This window comes from Bos javanicus, chromosome 19, assembly GCF_032452875.1.
Source record: "Bos javanicus breed banteng chromosome 19, ARS-OSU_banteng_1.0, whole genome shotgun sequence".
In the NCBI taxonomy this organism is placed as follows: Eukaryota; Metazoa; Chordata; class Mammalia; order Artiodactyla; family Bovidae; genus Bos; species Bos javanicus.
In genome coordinates this window covers 31,082,111-31,096,883 of record NC_083886.1, presented here as the reverse complement: position 1 = coordinate 31,096,883, position 14,773 = coordinate 31,082,111, and the positions used below count along the sequence as shown (strand labels likewise).

Genomic DNA, 14,773 nt, shown 5'->3' with positions numbered 1-14,773 from the left:
GACTGAACTGATCTGACCTGAAGGACCTTGACTTTCTTAATGGCTAAACTAAGTCTTGACTCTTTTCCTTTCTGTATTTTCTCGCTTCTTGGATTAATTTTACTCTTTGGAACTCGGGGAAGGCCAAGGAGGCAGAAGCTCTTCTGCAGACAGCAGGCGGACTGGGGATGTGGACAGGGGAAGGGTAATCTGTTCTGAGAAGGCCACAGAGTCCTCAGTTATAGGACCAGGTCAGAAAGACCAAGTCACTTGTCTTGGGTTTGTTATTTGCAGAACAGGAGAAACAGCGGACGAGTTGACACACCGAGAACAGGGAAAACTAATGGATGGTTGTGCTGAGAATCAGAGCTGTGCTCACCTGTGGCAGGAGGTGGGCGGGGCCAGAGGGCCCAGAGGCCTTCCAGGAGCGGTGGAGATGCTCGGAGCTGGAGCTGGCTGGTGACTCGTGTAGCTCAAGAGGTGTTAAGTATAAACTTGAGATGTATGCATTTGATTGTTTATAGCTCAAAAAAAAAAAAAAAATTGTAGAAGGGACAAAGAGCTCTCCTGAAGGCCAGGCTTGAGAGAGAACAGCATGAGGTAGAGAAGGCATCGGCCATCATGCACCCTCGCTACAACAGCCTAGACCGGGTCTCGAACTCCCAGCACCACCAGGTCACAGGTAAGAAGGGGCTGAACGGAGACCCTCCGAGAGCTCTGATGAAGCAGAGGTGGGTTGGGGCCGGAAAAACGGGGCTGGGAGGGGACACAGGCCATCAGACGAGGGCTCCTCAGCACCACTCAGAGTTGCAGGAGAGCAGACAGAGGTCGAGGCGAATGCTGGTCCCGCTCTGAGAGGCTTGGGGGTGCTTTCTGGCACCCGGGACACCAAGCGGGGACTAACCAGAGGACAGAGCTGGCAGGTTCCCTGCAGGTGCAGTGAGCGGCACTAGGTCACTGTCAGTCTTGCTGTGGGGCTGGTGGTCTGTGTGCTTGCTGAGTCCTGGGTGCTGTCCTTAGACACGAGCCGTGTGAAGTACTCCTGGTGGGGGCGGTCTGCAGCTGGGGGCCCCTATCCAGTCTCCTTTCAGGATGACTCAGAGGTATGAGGCCAAGTTGAACTTTGTAGTCGGGGCGCAAGCCCCCCAGTCTCAAGGCCCCTGGGCTCTGCGTCTGCTGGGCTCCCAGGTCTCTGTGGTGATTTGGAGGACGTGGTGTCATCACGTATCAGACGTGGTAGAGATCATCCCGCCTGCCCTTGCTGTGTAAGAAGGAAGGGCTGGGGGAACCCGTCTGCCAGTCTGTCTCCAACCTGGCTACCGAGACGTGGTCCTGTACCTGCAGCGTCACCTGGGAGCTGACCAGAAATGCAGAGTCAGCCTCCACGCAGGTGTCCCCAGTCAGAAGCTGTAGTTTAACGAGATCCCATGTGATTCTTGTGCACATTACTGTTTGAGAGCCACTGCTCTGCACGTCAGCTTTCCACCCCACACCACAGAGCCTTCCTACTTCCCCCCAACGGAGAAAAGTAAGGAATAATGAAGTAATTCATCTTACCCTGACCAGGAAGCTCTTTAATTAATTTTGCTTCCATGAAACACATAATTTGAAAGCATCTCTCAAGTAAGCAGATTCCATTTTCTGGTAACTGATCACTCCATTTAAAAAATTTAATCAAAGACATACATCATTCCCTGTCAGAACTTCTGTTCAGCCTTAGGATAGCAGGGGTTTCTGCACTGACTTGGCTGTAATTCCAGCAAAAAGCAGAGAAATGCTGTTTGGTTAGCCTGTGAGGCTTTGTAAGGTTAATTGCAGTGTTTCCATTTGAGCATTTTCAAATATTGAATTGAAACCAGATGAGGAGCATTTGACCGTCAGCCTGCCCTTGTGCAGTCAGGCTGATGAGAATGGCTGATGAGATTAAATGAAGCTGGGAGAGGCGAAATTGCTTGTCTCCTGGTCAGCTCAGACTCAGAAAGGCTCTGAGTTACAGAAGAGACTGGGGCTATGGAGCCCAGCAAGAATTAAGAATTGTCCCACCCTTGACAGGGACAAGCATGGAGTATGTAACTTGGTACACACACAATACACTTCTCAGTGAACTAAAACTTTGCAGCAGCGTTTTTTTAAGAGCTCAACAAAAAGATTCTGAAATTAATCTGGAAAAGTAAATGTGAAAAACAGTTCAAGATACAGGCAAATAAGGGAAGACAGTAAAAATAACAGCAAGGACAAAGGACTTGTCTATCGTTACTAAAATACATTACAAAGCCATGATGACTTAATACCGAGAATTCAACAGATGGGTCATATCACAGAAGTATGGAAACAGATACATGGTTTATCAAACTTGACTGTATAACGAAGGTGGTATATTGTGCTGGTGAAGATTATTAAAAATGATTACTGCAACTTAATGAACTTAACGAAATGAAAAAAGGAATTCCAGTGCTACATCCTCCTTTAAAATGAACACGCAGGAGGGCAGCAGCCCACATATGCGGGTCCCCTGGGGGGCAGTGCTGCCCACTGCACCACAGGGTCGCCCCCACCGCAGCCCGGAGCCGGCCCTGAAACTTGGACAGAGGAAGAAGGCCCTGCCAATCAGCAGTGGGAGCTGAAGAAAGGAGGCCAGAGCAGTCTCCACCAGCCATATGCAAACTGAAGCATGGGGTGCAAACCAGGCAGCAAAGGAAGCCTGTGGGCGGGGCAAGAAACCAGCAGGCAGAGATTGGGGGTGGGGAGGGCGGTCGCTGAAAGTCAAAAGCCTGACCTGCCTCCTCCAATATATGCACATTTACTGATTTATATATTATACGTGTGGGCTTCCCTGCTCAGTTGGTGGAGAATCTGCCTGCAATGCAGGAGACCTGGTTCGATTCCTGGGTTGGGAAGATCCGCTGGAGAAGGGATAGGCTACCCACTCCAGTATTCTTGGGCTTCCCTTATGGCTCAGTTGGTAAAGAATCCACCAGTAATGCGAGAGACCTGGGTTTGATCCCTGGGTTGGGAAGATTCCCTGGAGAAGGGAAAGGCTACCCACTCCAGTATTCTGGCCTGGAGAATTCCAGGGACTGTATAGTCCATGGGTCGCAAAGAGTTGGACACAACTGAGTGACTTTCACTTTCATTATACGTGTGCTATTGCACAGACGTATTTGGCAAGTTGGTTGTCAGGGGTAGCATATGGAAAAAAACAGAAATTTGAAAGGACAAGACAGCAAGTAAATGGTGCTGTTAGCCCAGGGGATGGATACCTGAGTATTATTCTATAAATTGAATGTATTTTTGTGCAGCTTATGTATGTTCTGTTTTCCTGTAAAAATCTTTATGTGCACATAAGTAGAAAGGCTGATATTTTCTTCCTAAACCCCCTGTTGCATGTGCTCCTGAGTCTGGGATGAGTGCTTTGGAGTCTGTGGCATCCCAGCTTTAGATCCCACCGACACCCATTCTTAAAGTGCCTGCCCTCCCCACTCCAGCCCCTTTCTCCAGAGTTTCTTCATGAGCTTCTGTTTTGCTTCAACCATAAAAGGCAGACTAAAATAGTAGTGAAAGCTTTTGTAAACATGAAAATAAAGGCAAAAAGCATAGAGTAAGCCATTGCTAGGCTTAATCAAAATCATACAACAGAGTTACTATCACTAATATGAAAGGAGTGTTTACAAATCCATAAGGAAGTAGAAGATGAGCACCCCATGAGAGCTGGACAAAGGACATAAAGAGTTCAGAACAGAATATCAAATAGTTCACAGCCATACCTACAAAAAAAAAAGCCAACAAAAAACAATAGTGGTCAAATAATGCAAATTAAATCAGTGGAGGTATTCTCTCTCAGGTTGACAAAACACTGAAAAGAATGTTGCCCAATAAGGAGGCGGCTCAGGAGAAATGGACCCTCACATAGAACTGGTGGAATATAAAGTGTGGCAGCCAGCGGGCAGACGTGGAGACGCTGGGGTTTATCACTGTTTCCTTGGGTTCAACCTGACTGGAGAGAGACGTGGCCAGGATCCAGCTCTGGATTCCCACCTGGGGAAGTCCAGGGAGGAAAGGCTCCCAGTCACATGCCATCGTGGACATTCACCCTGCACCTCATACGTGGAGAAAGACAACCCAGCCCTCCTCCTGCCCCCATAACACTAGACGATGCTGTCAGGGCCCTGCTGGAGCAGCAGGACAGCTTGGTGCCACCAGACTCAGCAAGGAAACCATGGTCCACCCAGGGCCTCTCACCACCAGCCAGGATCCCTCACCAAGTCCCCGTCTCCACATCAATTAAGTGGGGATAATTCCACCTGCTCTGCCAGTCCCCTCCCCCCAGGATTGTTGTGAGGCTCACATGAGATGAGGAACAAATGAGGAAACCATTTGCAATATACATGAGAGATTACTAAAATCTCTGATATATGAAAGTTCTTGAAATAGAAAATGATTAACATTTAGACAGAAAAAGGACAAAGGACATGAAGACTATTCATAGAACAGCAAATGACCGGCAGCAGCAGGTTCAGCCTCACTCATAATGAAAGCAAAGCATCCGTGAGTCACTTTGTTCACTTATAAAACTGGCCCGAATGAGTGGTGATACCCAGAGTTGGCAAAGACGGGAAGTGAAGCCCTCCACAGTGGGAGTGGGGGACTGTAAATGGATATAGTCCTTCAGATCACTATGTCTATATGTGCCAAAAGCATTAGATTCAGTAATCCTATTTTTGGAAGTTTATCCTGAAGAAATAACCGGATAAACGTTCAAAGAGGTAAGGGTGTTCCTCACTATGATATTTTCAAAGGTGAACTTTGTTAAATTATTGTACCTCTGCATAATGGAATTGTGTGGCCCCATTGAAAATGATGCGGGGACATCCCTGGTGGTCCAGGGGCTTAAGACCTCATGCTCCCAATGCAGGGGGCCTGGGTTCCATCCCTGGTCAGGGAACTAGATCCCACATACAGCCCCCAAGAGCCAGCACAGCCAAATAAATAATTTTAAAAAGTGATGATGTGAATCTGAAGTCCTTGACAAGGAAGGATGTCCACAGTCTGTCAAATAAAAGCAAAGGTGGTTACAATTACATTTCTGTATGACAGGATTTTGGTTTTACAGTGAGCATGTGTTGCTTTAATAAAAATACATAAAAGTCGTTCCTTTTTATTTTGAAAAGACAAATATGAATGCAATGTTTGGAAGCAGTATATAACATCAGTGACTAAGCTCTGAGTGGGAGGTTATGATTTGCCTTCTTCATCTTCTATTTCCTTAATTTAAATTTTTGTATAAATATTAATTTTACAATCAGAAGAAAACCTTGGGGAAGGGAGCATTTTCCCACAAGATCTGGTTGGGGCAAATCATTTTCTTTTTAATAATTGTTTTGGCTGTGCTGGGTCTTCATGACTGCGTGTGGGCTTTCTCTGGTTGCAGAGGGCAGGGGCTACTCTCCAGTTGCCGTCTGCGGGCTTCTCCTCCTGGTGGCTTCTCTTGTTGCAGAGCACGGGCTCTGGGGTGCTGGGGCTTCAGTAGTTGGGTGAGTGGGCTCAGTGGTTGTGGCACATGGGCCCCGCAGCATGTGGGATCTTCCTGGACCAGGGTTCAAACCTGTGTCCCCTGCATTGGTAGGTGGATTCTTAAACCAGTGGACCACCAGGGAAGTCCCCCAAATCATTTCTAAGTTAACTCTTCACTCATTGTCATTCCCAGTTTCCTGCAGAGACCACAGCTTGCTTTTCTAGAGTTGACTGTTCTGCTTGGGGGATGATCCCTAACCTGACTCACGTTTCCACTGAGCCCACAGTCCAGGCCCCACCCAGGGATGAGAAAGCCATGGTGCTTTCACACTTTGGGAGGAAAAACTAGAGAGGGAAGAAGGAGGCCTTAGGCCCCTTGAGGGAATGGATGAGGTGACCGACAGGGGACATGGTGACAGGAGGGTCAAGGCAGGGGGAAGCCGACTTTTGCTGCCAGAGGGCTGGGTGGTGGCCCTTACAGCCCCCCTGGAGCGGGTATAAGGGACAGATGGGTGTGGGTGAGAAGGCCCTGGGATGGAGGGAGTGTTATTTGGTGAGGGATGGGGAGGGATATGTGTGAGGTGTCTTGAAACTGCCTGGAAGGACGTTTACTAACCCTCCTGGGTGGGGCAGGTGGGGGCCAAGGCTCTAGGTGGACTTGTGTCCAGGTCTGAGACACTGAGCGAGCTCCTCAGCACGACCAAGAGAGGAGGAGCTCAGGCTCCCAGGCTGGAGGATGGTGAGTGGAATCTGGAAGGAGAGACGGTAACATGGAGGCAGGTGATGTCCCCCTTCCCCTCCCATGTCCCTGAGATTGACACAAACCATGGGATGCTCCCTGCAGCTGGGTTTCTTGTGCAAAACAGGCGAGTGCTGAAGTTTTGCACTGAAGCTGACAAGTGGGTATACTAAGGTGTCCCTGAAGTGCCAGAGTGGGGAGGCCTCCTGCTTCTCCGGGCTCCTTCCTGAGCTCCCTGCTTCTCCTCTTTCAGCACAAGCTGACCCACAAGGTCAAAGGTATGGAATTCATCTGTTAGTTGCACTGTTTTGGGTCCGTCTGGTTCACCATTTGGCTCTGGCTGCCTGGCACAGGCCCGGGCACATCCGTGGGGGCCTCTATTTTGGGTGGGGGCCTGAGAGTGTGTCAGCCGACCTGAAGTCTAGAGGCCTCAGGGACTGGAGGAGTGGGGACAGGGCCCCTTCCCTGTGGTGACCCCCGCCGGACAACGGCAATTGTAGATCAGAGCTCCTCTCCCACCCCCAGGATGAAACTTAAGGTGCCCCCCACCATGTTGAGGGCAGGTTTGGGGATACAGGAAGGAGAAGGGGGCAGCATCCTGAATGGACTGTTTCCCAAACAATAGAACATTTCTGGAATCCACTCAGTTACTGTGAAGTGACAGAATTTAGTTTTCTCCTCTGGTGGAAGTGGACATTTGTAAACGAAGTCAGAAACTGTTAAGAAGAAATAGTGGCAATTACTTCTCTGCCTTCCCCTGTAGTTGGAAGTCTGTACCTGCTTCACAAGGGCAGTCTCACAGGGAGACAGAGCTGGCCAGGGGCTACCACTGTGGAGTGGCTACCCAGTGGGGTGTGCCTGGCATCCACATGCCTCCCGCCTGCTTTACTATGAAGGTAGAATGAATATTGTGACATATCAGAGCCCACCTCAACCTTTTTAGGGCATGTTCATGCTTCCCTTTAATGAGAATGGTAAAATCAGAGAAAAGAGGGAAGCTTGGGGACCTAGGAAATCAGAGGGACCCGTTTCTCAAATGAGGGGACTGACACCCGGTGAGGAGAAAGGATGAGCCAAAGTCTCAGGTCGAGGCTGTCTGACTCGCCCCTCTTACCTGCCCCCCCACCCAGGAAGCTAAAATGTTTGACCGAAACTCCTTGTGTTCTTTGTCCTGCGCCCACACCTCCCCTCCCCATCCCCCGCAGGTGTTAGAGTCCAGACACAATGTTGGGACCTGCGGAGGAGGACAGCCCTGCGCCCTGCTTTTCCCCAAGGCTTCTGGATTCCCTGGGGAAAGGGTCTCATCTCCTAAGGAAAGAGCTGGTCAGTTAGTGGTAGGGCCGCCCAGCCCTCCCAGATTTGGGAATCAGGTCCGTCAGGGTTGGAAGCAGCTGAAGAACTTGGTCTGATAGTAGCTCCTACCCAGGGGCCTTCCTCAGCGTGACCTGGAGAGCCTTAGGAAGCCCACATGCCCAAGTCCAGCCCCCAGAGATTCTGACTTAATGGGGTCTGGGTTAAGAAACCTCGGCTAGATCAGCTACTTCAGGAGAAGTGTTTGAGCATCTCTGGGCCCCTGGCTGCAGCTTCAGTCACTGCTCTTTTGAGAGGCTCCTCATTCCCTCCAGAACCACCCCTCCCCTGTCACACACCCACACCAGCTGGCTCTGCATCCTCTTCTTGCTCTTTGCAGTCGCTGTTCGGGGAATATCTGTGTGCTCTCGGATCCGTCTCTTCACTTCAAAATTCTATCACCCTAGGTTCTTTCCCCTACCCCCTGGAACTCTGAATGGTTAGTACGCATGCAGGTTTCCTTTAGAATCTGGGGTGCACTAGATGGGGGAACCTCACAGATGGTACTCAAGCCTAGAGATTTGGTTGGTCTGGGGCAGGGGCAAGGCTGGGACCTTTTCTTGCTGGTTTTTACATTCTCCCCTCGCTTTTTTTTTTTCCACCTCTGAGGCATTTTATTTGTATGTATTACATCCCTAGACTTCCCTGGTGGCTCAGACGATAAAGCGTCTCCCTACAATGCAGGAGACCGGAGTTCCATTCCCTGGGTCGGGAAGATCCTCTGGGGAAGGAAATGGCAACCCACTCTAGTACTCTTGCCTGCAAAATCCCATGGATGGAAGAACATGGTAGGCTATAGTCCATGGGGTCGCAAAGAGTCAGACATGACTGAGTGACTTCACTTTGACTTACATCCCTAGAAAAAGAATCCAAGGATTTTTCCCTCCTGTGCATTTTTGTCTTGCTTCTTCATGGTCTACGATGCCAGCTGAGGTTGTCAATACAATGAAACCAAACTGGCGGGATGGGAGCAGGTTATTCTGCCATTTTTGTAGATCTTTGAGTTGCACGTCAAATCTGGGGCTGATCACTCCACGCTTATTTAGCCTGCCTGTGAGGTTCACAACAATTTTCCTAGCCCTGTGATCATCAATGATTTCGAATTCGCCAATGTAACTTTGCTTCATCATCACAGTTAGAAACCTGACGATGACTTTGGAGCACAGCCTAAAAGGACCTGGCGTTTATCTCTCTTTTCGGCATTGTTGATATTCGAGAGCATCAGCCAGGACATTCATGCGCACCATCTGGTGGCATGGAAAGATGGCAGAAACAGCTGTCCTCACTTTTTATTTGAACATTTTCAAACTCACAGAATGCAGACTTACCTTTCCTTAGAGTGAACCTATTGTTACTTTTAAAATTTAGTTTATATATCTGGTTGCATTTATCTTTCTTGCTATGCACAGGCTTTGTCTAATTGTGGCAAAGGGGGCGTCTGCTCTTCACTGCAGTGCATGGGCTTCTCCTTGGGCTTCTGCTGTTGTGGAACACGGGTTCTAGGGCGTGTGGACTTTAGTGGCTAAGCATGGGCTTTAGTTGCTCTGTGGCGCGTGGAATTTTCCTGGACCAGGGATGGAACTCGTGTCCCCTGCATTGGCAGGCAGATTCTTACCCACTGGACCACCATTGGATTCTTATCCCATATCAGACCACTGGACCAGTATTGTTACATCTTTGCTGTATTTGCTTTACCTGAGAGTATACATTTCTTTTTTTTCCCCTTTGGCTAACCATTTGAAGTTCCTGTGTAAGATTCTATCTCCCTAAGATACTTCAGCACAAAATATCTAGAAATAAGATCACTTTTTCTGCATAGCCAAAATCACATTTTCACACCTAAGCAAAGTAGCAGTAATTGCTTAAGTACCATCTAGCTTCCAGTTTACGTTCGGATGTTCTGTTTGTCTCCTCTTTAGGTTTGTTCTTTCTCCCTCCCCTCCCTTCTGTTCTCTTTTCCATTCTAGGATCTAACCAAGGCCCATGTGTTACATTTGGTTCCATCTCTGCTGTCTCTTTTCCCCTGAAACACATTAAAAATTTTTTTTGATTCACTTTGAACCATCTAGGCCAGCCAGTCCTTGCAGAATCCTACTTTCTGGGTTTGAGTGACTGCTCCTTCATGGTCTTACTCCCTTGTTTCTGTCTCTGCTTTCTGCAGCTGTGGACAGAGGCTTGAACAGACGTGGTGAGGCAGCCGGCAGGTCCATTCCCGGGGGTGCTGCGTAGTGCATCCTGCGTCTGCTCGTCGCAGGCTGGCCGACTGTCCAGTATCACTGGCGCTGCTTCCTCGCCTGGTGAAAGCAGTGACTGTCTTCTTCCCTAAAACTCTCTCCCCCAGTGGTTTTAGCATCAACGGTGATGCTTGCCTGGATCATTTATTTTATTAGCAGTGGCAAGGTGATAATGTCCCTCTTTTTCTTATTCTGTCTACATATATGACCAGCATCCTTCTTTAAGGAGGAAGAGCTTTTCTTCCTTGCTGCCGCATGCTGCCCAACCCTGTCTCACCTTAGGACTCACAGATTATTTCTTACTCAATGTGTTGGTATTTCAATAAGGTCATTCTTTCAGATGCTCTAAATGATTCAGATGAACGGGTCCAGTTCAAATTAACATGGGGGTTTTCTTACCTTCTTTTATTTTATACTCCTTTTTTTTTTTTTCTATTAGGGTGAAAATCTTGGTTCTTGTAAGGTGAATATATTTATTTAGTCATTTGCATTATCTAAAAACATACAACTGTTTCCAATTTTAACCCAGATTGCAACTGATAATTAACCTACTGGGAAAGGTTCCAAATTTATACTTCTTTCTATGCTTTGAATACATCTCATGAAGAATGTACAGAGTACTTTTCAAAATTGACAGGAATTATTCTTTTCTAAGTGTGTTATTAATTTGATATGCATTGGGTTTATTTGTGCTTTTATAAATTTGATTTTAGGAATTGCCTTTTTCCTTTTTCTTAAAAATTATTTTTGAATAAGTCATTGGCATGGTTTAAAAGTCAAAACCATGTAAGAAAGTATATGGTTTGCATTCGCTCTCTGTGGAGTGTGGGGAACTATTTTCTTAGTTTCTGGTTTATCTTTCTTAGGTTTCTTTGTGCAAAACTGAGCAAATACACAGAGATATTCTTATATCTGCTTTCTTACACTAAAGTTAGAATTCTGTATACAATGTTCTGGACCTTTCTTTTTTCACAGACAATATATCCTAGAAATGACTCCATCTCAGCTTATAGAGTTCATTCTAATTTTTTTAACTCATTAAAAAATTATTTTTGGCTGCGCTGGGTCTTCACTGCTGTGTGTGGGCTTTCTCTAGTTGCGGTGCACTGTCTCCTTATTCCAGTGACTTCTCTTGTTGCAGCACATGGGCTCAGAAGTTTCTGCTCTCAGGCTTAGCTGCTCTGCAGAATGTGGAGTCTTCCCAAGCCAGACATTGAACCCGTGTCCCCTGCATTGGCAGGTGGATTCTTAACCCCTGGACCACCAGGCAAGTGCTTCTTTTTCATGGCTGCCTCTCCATAAAGCCACATATTCTACCATGGGGATAGAGCATAATGTGTTCAATAAGCTTTCTGCTGATGGATATTGGGGCTACTTTTCACCTTTTGCTGTAATCGTGCCACAGTAGATAGCCCAGCACTTGCAGTGTTTTAGTATTTGTGGATGTACAGCTTAGGACCTGATTCCTAGAAGTGGTTTGATAAGTCAAAGGGAAACTGCATATTTAGGTGTTTTTTCTTTTTCCCTAAATTCCCCTCCACAGCAGTTGCTATGCAATTTTTTACCCACTAGAAAATTATGAGAGTGTGTGTTTTATCACAGCTTGCCAACAGAATGTTTTGCGCAGCATTTGGATTCGTTCCATTCTAATTAGTGAGAAATTGTGGTTTTAATATGCTTTTCTCTTGAAATAATGATGAGCATTTTTTCACACGTTTAAAGACCACCTGTATATGTTTTTGTGTGAATTTTCTACTTGTTTACTTGCCACTTATTTCCATATGAGGGTTTTTAAAAAAATCCTTTTCTTAGCTTTTAAAAATTATTTATATATTAAAGACATTGGCTCTTTGTGATGCAAATTGCAAATATTTTCTCCCAATTTGTCCTTTGTTACTTTTTCTTTTTTTTTTGCCATGGAGTTCTTGTTCCTTGCTATGATGTTGTCTTTTTCTTTTTTTTTTTTAACAGCTCTGAATTTTGAGTCAGAGTTGGCCTCTCCCACCCCAAAATTGGGAAGGAATTCACCCATGCTTTCTTTCGGTACTCATTTCATTTCTTTACACTTGGGTGTGATACACTCGTTGTTTAATATGTGGTATGTGTGTGGTATGAGGTATGGATCCAAATTTATCTTTTTCCAAATGGCCATCCAGTTGTCACTCTGCCACTTATTAAGGAATCTATCTTTGCTCTGATGACTTGAGATGCCCCCTTCATCCTGAATCAAATTTCCAAATGTATTTAGGCCTCTTCAGTAAGAGGCCTTTCTAGTATGTTCCTTTGGTCAGGCTGTCTCTTCAAGCATCAGTACAACCTTCTGCATTATGTAGACTTTATCATGTATGTTTTAATGTCTGATAAGATGTTCTGCCTTTTACTTTTCCGTTTTCCGGGTTTTCGTTTTCTTTACTTTGTATGCATGAAATTTAGAATTAGCTATATAGCTCCAGAAAAAAAGTTGGTATTTTTTATTGAGATTGCATTAAATTCATATATTAATTTGGATATAACTGGAATCTTTATGATGTTGAATCATCCTATCCAATAGCAAGGAAAACCTACACGTTTGTCTTTTTGTATTATTTTAAGGTTTTGCCCATATCTTCATAAATTTGTTCTTTAGTATTTTATCTTATTTGCTGCTAAAGGAGTCCTTTCTTCCATAGGAGGTCATATCTTCCAATTGGTTATGCAAAATTTATTTTTTTTTTCAACAGTTCCATGTATGATTCTAAGGTACAGCCAAATTTGAGAAGCACAACTCTATTTATTATTTATTGAGGTATAGCTGACTTAGAATGTCGTTAGTTTCAGATGTACAGCAAAGTGATTCAGATCTATATACACATACACACATATTTTCCAGATTCTTTTCCATTAGAGGTTAGTACCAGATACTGGATACTGTGATACTGAATATTGTTCCCCATGCTATACGGTAGGTCCTTGTTGTTTATTTAGAGTGCTGTGTATCTATTAATCCTAAACTCCTAAATTATTCCTCTCCCACCCCTCTCCATTGATAACCATAGGTTTGTTTTCTATGTATACGAGTCTTTTTCTGTTTTGTAAATAAATTCATTGGTATCATTTTTTTTTAGATGCCACATGTAAGTGATATTATATGATATTTGTCTTTGTCTAACTTACTTCACTTACTAATCTCTAGGTCCATCCGTTTTGCTGCAAGCGTCACTGTTTCGTTCTTTTGTATGGCCACTAATCCATTGTGCATAATGTACTGCATCTTCCTTATCCATCTGTCTGTCAGTGGACACTTAGGTTGCTTCCATGTCTTGGCTACTGTAAATAGCACTGCTGTGAACACTGGGGAGCATATCTTTCTGAATTCCAGTTTTGTCCAGGTACATGTCTAGGAGCCGGACTGGTGGATCCTATGGTAGCTCTGTTTTCAGGTTTTTGAGGGCCCTCCATATTGCTCTCCACATTGGCTGCGCCAGTTTACTTTCCTACTAACAGTGTAGTAGGGTTCTCTTTTTGCCACCCCCTCTCCAACGTTTGTTATTTGTAGACTTTTTGATGATGGCCATTCTGACCAGTGTGAGGTGACGCCTCACTGGAATTCTGATTTGCATTTCTCTAGTAATGAGTGGTGTTGAACATCTTTTTATGTGCCTGTTGGCCATCTGTGTGTCTTCTTTGGAGAAATGTCTGTTTAGGTGTTCTGTCTGTTTTTTGACTAGGTAATTTGGGACTTTTTGATATTGAGCTGTATGAGCTGTTTGTATATTTTATAAACTAAGCTCTTGTCAATTGTCTTGTTTGCAAGTGTTTTCTCTCATTCGGTAGGTTGTCTTTTTGTTTATGATTTCCTTTGCTGTGCAAAAGCTTATAAATCTGATTAGGTCCCATGTGTTTATTTTTGCTTTTATTTATTTTGCCTTGGGAAATTGACCTAAGAAAACACTGCTACAATTTATGTCAGAATGTTTTGCCTATATTCTCTTCCAGGAGTTTTATGGTGTCATGTCTTATATTTAAGTCTTTAAGCCATTTTGAGTTTATTTTTGTGTATGGTGTGAGGGAGTGTTCTACCTTCATCAATTTATATGTGGCTGTCCAGCTTTCCCAGCATCACTTGCTAAAGAGACTGTCTTTTCTCCATTATGTATTCTTGCCTCCTTTGTTGAAGATTGCCCATAAGTGTGTGGGTTAACTTCTGAGCTCTCTATTCTGTTCCATTGATGTAAGTGTCTGGTTTTGCTAGTATCATGCTGTGTTGATTACTGTAGCTTTGAAGTATCATCTGAAGTCTGGGAGAGCTATGCCTCCTGGTTTCTTCTTTTTTTCTCAGGATCGCCTTGGCAATTCTGGGTCTTTTGTGGTTCCATATAAACTTTAGGACTATTTGTTCTAGTTCTGTGAAAAATGTCATGGGTAATTTGAGAGGGATGGTATTAAATCCATAGATTGCTTTGGGTAGTATGGCCATTTTAACAGTATTAGTTCTTCAAATGCAAGAGCATGAAATATCTTTCCATTTCTTTGAGTCATCTTCCATTTCCTTTATCAATGTTTTATTCTCAGTGTAAATGTCTTTCACCTCCTTGGTCAGGTTTATTCCTAGGTGTCTTTTTATGTGATTTTAAAAGGGACTGTCTTCTCATTTTCTCTTTCTGGTATTTCATTACTGGTATAAAGAAATGCAGCAGATCTCTGACTGTTAATCTTGTATCTTGCTACCTTGCTGAATTCATTTATCAGTTCTAATAGTTTTGTGTGGAATCTTCAGACTTTTCTATATAGAGTTATCATGTCATCTGCATATAATGGAAATATTATATGCATTATAATACCTCTTCTCTTCCAACTTGGATCCATTTTATTTCCTATCTAACTGCTGTAGCTAGGACTTATAGTATGATATTAAATAGACGTGGTCAGAATCCTTGTCCTGTTCCAGATTTTAGCAGGAATACTTTCAGCTTTTCATCAC

The 14,773-nt window shown here is 44.8% G+C and overlaps 1 pseudogene; it reads right to left on the bottom strand.

Moving 5' to 3' along the window:
- Positions 1 to 8,039: 8,039 nt before the first annotated feature.
- Positions 8,040 to 9,595, bottom strand: LOC133232097 (small ribosomal subunit protein uS8-like; annotated as a pseudogene).
- Between the last annotated feature and the right edge of the window lie 5,178 nt (positions 9,596 to 14,773).